Source organism: Schistocerca serialis, unplaced genomic scaffold (genome assembly GCF_023864345.2).
Source record: "Schistocerca serialis cubense isolate TAMUIC-IGC-003099 unplaced genomic scaffold, iqSchSeri2.2 HiC_scaffold_1153, whole genome shotgun sequence".
NCBI classification, from domain to species: Eukaryota; Metazoa; Arthropoda; class Insecta; order Orthoptera; family Acrididae; genus Schistocerca; species Schistocerca serialis.
Window position 1 is genome coordinate 290001 of NW_026047352.1, and position 7500 is coordinate 297500.

General features: G+C 54.3%; 3 non-coding genes across 3 annotated transcripts in view; all 3 read right to left on the minus strand.

Moving 5' to 3' along the window:
- LOC126432713 (large subunit ribosomal RNA) overlaps nt 1-1217 on the minus strand; it is a 4243-nt gene extending 3026 nt beyond the window's left edge. Inside the window, exon 1 of the ribosomal RNA XR_007578170.1 lies at nt 1-1217. This exon is cut by the window's left edge and continues 3026 nt beyond it. This is a non-coding gene — a ribosomal RNA (large subunit ribosomal RNA).
- Nucleotides 1218-1405: 188 nt separating this feature from the next.
- Nucleotides 1406-1560, minus strand: LOC126432745 (5.8S ribosomal RNA). The gene has a single exon (XR_007578190.1). It is a non-coding gene; the product is annotated as a 5.8S ribosomal RNA (ribosomal RNA).
- Nucleotides 1561-1913: 353 nt separating this feature from the next.
- Nucleotides 1914-3822, minus strand: LOC126432769 (small subunit ribosomal RNA). Its single transcript, XR_007578212.1, has one exon. It is a non-coding gene; the product is annotated as a small subunit ribosomal RNA (ribosomal RNA).
- Between the last annotated feature and the right edge of the window lie 3678 nt (nt 3823-7500).

Below are 7500 nucleotides of genomic sequence, written 5' to 3' on the forward strand. Positions count from 1 at the left end.
GATTTGCACGTCAGAATCGCTACGGACCTCCATCAGGGTTTCCCCTGACTTCGTCCTGGCCAGGCATAGTTCACCATCTTTCGGGTCCCAACGTGTACGCTCTAGGTGCGCCTCACCTCGCAATGAGGACGAGACGCCCCGGGAGTGCGGAGGCCGCCGCCCCGTGAAGGGCGGGGAAGCCCCATCCTCCCTCGGCCCGCGCAAGGCGAGACCTTCACTTTCATTACGCCTTTAGGTTTCGTACAGCCCAATGACTCGCGCACATGTTAGACTCCTTGGTCCGTGTTTCAAGACGGGTCGTGAAATTGTCCAAAGCTGAAGCGCCGCTGACGGGAGCGATTATTCCGCCCGAGAGCATCCCGAGCCAACAGCGGCGCGGGTCCGGGGCCGGGCCAGGTAGGTCCGTCATCCGGGAAGAACCGCGCGCGCTTGCCGGGAGCCCGAGCGCCCAAAGGGGCGAATCGACTCCTCCAGATATACCGCCGGGCAGCCAGCCAGGACACCGGGGCTCTGCCCAACAGACGCGAACCGAGGCCCGCGGAAGGACAGGCTGCGCACCCGGGCCGTAGGCCGGCACCCAGCGGGTCGCGACGTCCTACTAGGGGAGAAGTGCGGCCCACCGCACACCGGAACGGCCCCGCCCCGCGGCGAGTGGAAAGGCAACCGGACACGACCCCGCCGCGAATTGCTCCGCGCGGGCGGCCGGCCCCATCTGCCGAGGGCGGAGGCCAGTGGCCGGATGGGCGTGAATCTCACCCGTTCGACCTTTCGGACTTCTCACGTTTACCCCAGAACGGTTTCACGTACTTTTGAACCCTCTCTTCAAAGTTCTTTTCAACTTTCCCTCACGGTACTTGTTCGCTATCGGTCTCGTGGTCATATTTAGTCTCAGATGGAGTTTACCACCCACTTGGAGCTGCACTCTCAAGCAACCCGACTCGAAGGAGAGGTCCCGCCGACGCTCGCACCGGCCGCTACGGGCCTGGCACCCTCTACGGGCCGTGGCCTCATTCAAGTTGGACTTGGGCTCGGCGCGAGGCGTCGGGGTAGTGGACCCTCCCAAACACCACATGCCACGACAGGCGGCAGCCTGCGGGGTTCGGTGCTGGACTCTTCCCTGTTCGCTCGCCGCTACTGGGGGAATCCTTGTTAGTTTCTTTTCCTCCGCTTAGTAATATGCTTAAATTCAGCGGGTAGTCTCGCCTGCTCTGAGGTCGTTGTACGAGGTGTCGCACGCCACACCGCCAGCCGGCTGTGCACGCTACCGAGTAAGTACCGGTATGCGAACCGCCAGGCGACGGGCGCGCATCGCACGTTTAAGGAGACGCGGCCGGCCCCACAGGCGGCCACGACACTCCCAGGTCTGCGAAGCGGGGCAAACGCCGCGCGCTTCAGTATACGTAGCCGACCCTCAGCCAGACGTGGCCCGGGAACGGAATCCATGGACCGCAATGTGCGTTCGAAACGTCGATGTTCATGTGTCCTGCAGTTCACATGTCGACGCGCAATTTGCTGCGTTCTTCATCGACCCACGAGCCGAGTGATCCACCGTCCTGGGTGATCTTTTCATAGTTTCCACCATCTCTTTCGAGACAGTTGCATAGGCGGGACTGAGGCGTGTGGCGGCCCTGTTCCAGCGTTCAGTGTCCAACGGCCTCACGGCCGATGGGCGTCGTACGGCTCCACACCGGAGCGGACAGGCAGTCGGGCGAAAGTCATTCAAAACCGGCGCCAGGCGCCAGGTGCCGCAGGCCAGCCGCTCCAGCGCTTCAGCGCTCGTACCACACAACATTGCCGTTAGTTTTGAGACGAACGCGTGGTTCCGCACGCGGCGCACGGCTACTGCGAGCCGTACAGGTAGCTGCGTGTTGCGCGACACGACACGCACATCGAAAGACATGCAGTCTAGTCGGTAATGATCCTTCCGCAGGTTCACCTACGGAAACCTTGTTACGACTTTTACTTCCTCTAAATGAGCAAGTTTGGTCATCTTTCCGGTAGCATCGGCAACGACAGAGTCAATGCCGCGTACCAGTCCGAAGACCTCACTAAATCATTCAATCGGTAGTAGCGACGGGCGGTGTGTACAAAGGGCAGGGACGTAATCAACGCGAGCTTATGACTCGCGCTTACTGGGAATTCCTCGTTCATGGGGAACAATTGCAAGCCCCAATCCCTAGCACGAAGGAGGTTCAGCGGGTTACCCCGACCTTTCGGCCTAGGAAGACACGCTGATTCCTTCAGTGTAGCGCGCGTGCGGCCCAGAACATCTAAGGGCATCACAGACCTGTTATTGCTCAATCTCGTGCGGCTAGAAGCCGCCTGTCCCTCTAAGAAGAAAAGTAATCGCTGACAGCACGAAGGATGTCACGCGACTAGTTAGCAGGCTAGAGTCTCGTTCGTTATCGGAATTAACCAGACAAATCGCTCCACCAACTAAGAACGGCCATGCACCACCACCCACCGAATCAAGAAAGAGCTATCAATCTGTCAATCCTTCCGGTGTCCGGGCCTGGTGAGGTTTCCCGTGTTGAGTCAAATTAAGCCGCAGGCTCCACTCCTGGTGGTGCCCTTCCGTCAATTCCTTTAAGTTTCAGCTTTGCAACCATACTTCCCCCGGAACCCAAAAGCTTTGGTTTCCCGGAGGCTGCCCGCCGAGTCATCGGAGGAACTGCGGCGGATCGCTGGCTGGCATCGTTTATGGTTAGAACTAGGGCGGTATCTGATCGCCTTCGAACCTCTAACTTTCGTTCTTGATTAATGAAAACATACTTGGCAAATGCTTTCGCTTCTGTTCGTCTTGCGACGATCCAAGAATTTCACCTCTAACGTCGCAATACGAATGCCCCCGCCTGTCCCTATTAATCATTACCTCGGGTTCCGAAAACCAACAAAATAGAACCGAGGTCCTATTCCATTATTCCATGCACACAGTATTCAGGCGGGCTTGCCTGCTTTAAGCACTCTAATTTGTTCAAAGTAAACGTGCCGGCCCACCGAGACACTCAATAAAGAGCACCCTGGTAGGATTTCAACGGGGTCCGCCTCGGGACGCACGAGCACGCACGAGGCGGTCGCACGCCTTCGGCTCGCCCCACCGGCAGGACGTCCCACGATACATGCCAGTTAAACACCGACGGGCGGTGAACCAACAGCGTGGGACACAAATCCAACTACGAGCTTTTTAACCGCAACAACTTTAATATACGCTATTGGAGCTGGAATTACCGCGGCTGCTGGCACCAGACTTGCCCTCCAATAGATACTCGTTAAAGGATTTAAAGTGTACTCATTCCGATTACGGGGCCTCGGATGAGTCCCGTATCGTTATTTTTCGTCACTACCTCCCCGTGCCGGGAGTGGGTAATTTGCGCGCCTGCTGCCTTCCTTGGATGTGGTAGCCGTTTCTCAGGCTCCCTCTCCGGAATCGAACCCTGATTCCCCGTTACCCGTTACAACCATGGTAGGCGCAGAACCTACCATCGACAGTTGATAAGGCAGACATTTGAAAGATGCGTCGCCGGTACGAGGACCGTGCGATCAGCCCAAAGTTATTCAGAGTCACCAAGGCAAACGGACCGGACGAGCCGACCGATTGGTTTTGATCTAATAAAAGCGTCCCTTCCATCTCTGGTCGGGACTCTGTTTGCATGTATTAGCTCTAGAATTACCACAGTTATCCAAGTAACGTGGGTACGATCTAAGGAACCATAACTGATTTAATGAGCCATTCGCGGTTTCACCTTAATGCGGCTTGTACTGAGACATGCATGGCTTAATCTTTGAGACAAGCATATGACTACTGGCAGGATCAACCAGGGAGCTGCGTCAACTAGAGCTGAGCAGCCGGCCGCCCGGGAGTGTGTCCCGGGGGCCCGCGCGAACACGCAAGCGTCCGCTCAATTATTCTGCAAACAGGAGGAGGCTGAGCTCCCCTGCACAACACACCTCGAAACCCTCTCAGGTCCCGGCGGCGCGCAGCGCCGTCCTAAGTACTTGGTCGGGTTCGAGAGAGGCGCAATCGCCCGGAGTTAGGCGAGTAGACGCTTTAGGTGCGACCACCCGTGCTCCCAACTGAGCTTGCCGCTGCCGACAGAGGCCCGGGAGCGTGCTGTCGTGGCATTGCCGGCGGGAGACAACACGCGCCACCTACGGTGACCGGCAGCTCCAACGCCAGCGCCACAGAAGGACAAAAGCCCCACTTGGGTGCCGAAGCGAACTCTCCCAGCACAGCGCACGCGCCAACACGTCCGCACAGCTGCGATACAAACCACCTGCGAGAACCGCTGGGGCGACCGAGCAGCAGACGGCGTCGCGGCGCCGAGCGCCGGGCGGCGGCGCATCCTCAGCGCACACAGTCCTCAATCGGACCAGCACACTGCAGATGGCCACCGCGCTTCGCACCGGGCCCGCGAGGACCTACTTTGGCCGCAAGGCGCCGCGAGCAGGGGGCGCCGGCGCGCAGCTGCGCCGCCTGCCGCGTCCGTCGGCCGGCGCGCCTGCCACTGGCCGCCCCCACCAGCCGGCTGTAGCGCGTGCGCCCACGCACCGCGCTGCCAGCACGCCGGGCGGCCCCCCCTCACCGGCCGGGGACGGTCCCACCCAGCCACCGCCGCGTATCGCCTCACACCCAGATCCCCTTTCGCGTTCGTGGGCATGGTGGGTCCCCTTTCACGTTCGTGGGCATGGTGGGTATCCCTGAAACAACCGGTTAATAGCTCGACCGATCGTCGCCAACACTGATTCACCTCTAGCGAGAACAACCGCACCACAACGGGTTACCTGTTGTTCATTTGCGTAACGTCACCAGCAAACGTAGACGTCCATCGCCATTTGCAACGAGTATTGCATGCCTGTGTCAGGTGTCACAACACACTACGTCTGCCCACATAGACGCAACAACATGTGCACGCCTCGAGAACACGTGGAAGGTAGCCCCCGTACGTATGCGGTGTCCATTGCGCGAACGACTGTCAGCCGGCCTCTGCAGGATGTCGCAGATGTGGAACGCGGTGCAACATGCTATCACGGTGTGTGAGAAGAGACGACTACGTCCGAATACACGCTCCACTACATCAACAGACTGCTCATGCTGATCGCCATCCAGGGCGTCCGTTCCTCCCACACGTCTGAATGGCGTACCACACTGCAATCCAGCTCTTATAGGGAGACGACACGTAGCTGCGTGCACAATATTTGGACTGTATGGTCTGCCGTTGCTAGGCGCAGTCGTCGTACGGTCACACATGTGCCACGATGTATCATTCAGTACATACGGACCAATGTGCAGTACAGTTTGTGGGTTTTGCGTACATCGGCGGACAGGTGACAGGCCGTACCACAACGTAGGCTGAGTACGTCGGCATGCGAAGGGCATTGAACATGCAAACTTCTCAACGACCAGCTTGCGAAGGCAGGGGGGAAGGGGGGGGGGGGCATGTACGTCCTGCTGCTATCCACATTACAGTGTATAGCAGGAGCATGTGGAAAGTCAGCAACACCTGCAAGGTGTTTAACATGACGCGATACACAGGGGACCGGGCAGTGCGAATAGCGAACTATATTGCGAGGGTTGCGGTTAGGCAACACTACACTAATTTAACGAGTTGCATAACAATTACAGAGCAGGTTCAGCGACAACGTGCGTCAGGTTAAGGCGCAATATAGGTTAGGTTGAGGCACAATATAGGTTAGGTTAAGGCACAACATGGGTTACGTTAAGGCACAAATTGGGTTACGTTAAGGCACAACATGGGTTACGTTAAGGCACAACATGGGTTACGTTAAGGCACAAATTAGGTTACGTTAAGGCACAAATTAGGTTACGTTAAGGCACAAATTAGGTTACGTTAAGGCACAAATTAGGTTACGTTAAGGCACAAATTAGGTTACGTTAAGGCACAAATTAGGTTACGTTAAGGCACAAATTAGGTTACGTTAAGGCACAAATTAGGTTACGTTAAGGCACAAATTAGGTTACGTTAAGGCACAAATTAGGTTACGTTAAGGCACAAATTAGGTTACGTTAAGGCACAAATTAGGTTACGTTAAGGCACAAATTAGGTTACGTTAAGGCACAAATTAGGTTACGTTAAGGCACAAATTAGGTTACGTTAAGGCACAAATTAGGTTACGTTAAGGCACAAATTAGGTTACGTTAAGGTACAATATGGGTTAGGTTAAGGTACAATATGGGTTAGGTTAAGGTACAATATGGGTTAGGTTAAGGTACAATATGGGTTAGGTTAAGGCACAACGTAGGTTAGGTTAAGGCACAACGTAGGTTAGGTTAAGGCACAACATAGGTTAGGTTAAGGCACAACATAGGTTAGGTTAAGGCACAACATAGGTTAGGTTAAGGCACAACATAGGTTAGGTTAAGGCACAACATAGGTTAGGTTAAGGCACAACATAGGTTAGGTTAAGGCACAACATAGGTTAGGTTAAGGCACAACATAGGTTAGGTTAAGGCACAACATAGGTTAGGTTAAGGCACAACATAGGTTAGGTTAAGGCACAACGTAGGTTAGGTTAAGGCACAACGTAGGTTAGGTTAAAGCACAACGTAGGTTAGGTTAAGGCACAACGTAGGTTAGGTTAAGGCACAACGTAGGTTAGGTTAAGGCACAACGTAGGTTAGGTTAAGGCACAACGTAGGTTAGGTTAAGGCACAACGTAGGTTAGGTTAAGGCACAACGTAGGTTAGGTTAAGGCACAACGTAGGTTAGGTTAAGGCACAACGTAGGTTAGGTTAAGGCACAACGTAGGTTAGGTTAAGGCACAACGTAGGTTAGGTTAAGGCACAACGTAGGTTAGGTTAAGGCACAACATAGGTTAGGTTAAGGCACAACATAGGTTAGGTTAAGGCACAACATAGGTTAGGTTAAGGCACAACATAGGTTAGGTTAAGGCACAACATAGGTTAGGTTAAGGCACAACATAGGTTAGGTTAAGGCACAACATAGGTTAGGTTAAGGCACAACATAGGTTAGGTTAAGGCACAACATAGGTTAGGTTAAGGCACAACATAGGTTAGGTTAAGGCACAACGTAGGTTAGGTTAAGGCACAACGTAGGTTAGGTTAAGGCACAACGTAGGTTAGGTTAAGGCACAACGTAGGTTAGGTTAAGGCACAACGTAGGTTAGGTTAAGGCACAACGTAGGTTAGGTTAAGGCACAACGTAGGTTAGGTTAAGGCACAACGTAGGTTAGGTTAAGGTACAACGTAGGTTAGGTTAAGGTACAACGTAGGTTAGGTTAAGGTACAACGTAGGTTAGGTTAAGGTACAACGTAGGTTAGGTTAAGGTACAACGTAGGTTAGGTTAAGGTACAACGTAGGTTAGGTTAAGGTACAACGTAGGTTAGGTGAAGGCGCAATGTAGGTTAGGTTAAGGTACGATATACCTTAGGTTAAGGTACAATATCGCTTAGGTTAAGGTACAATATAGCTTAGGTTAAGGTACACGTTGTAGGGAAAGGTGTATTTTGGGGGGGGAGGG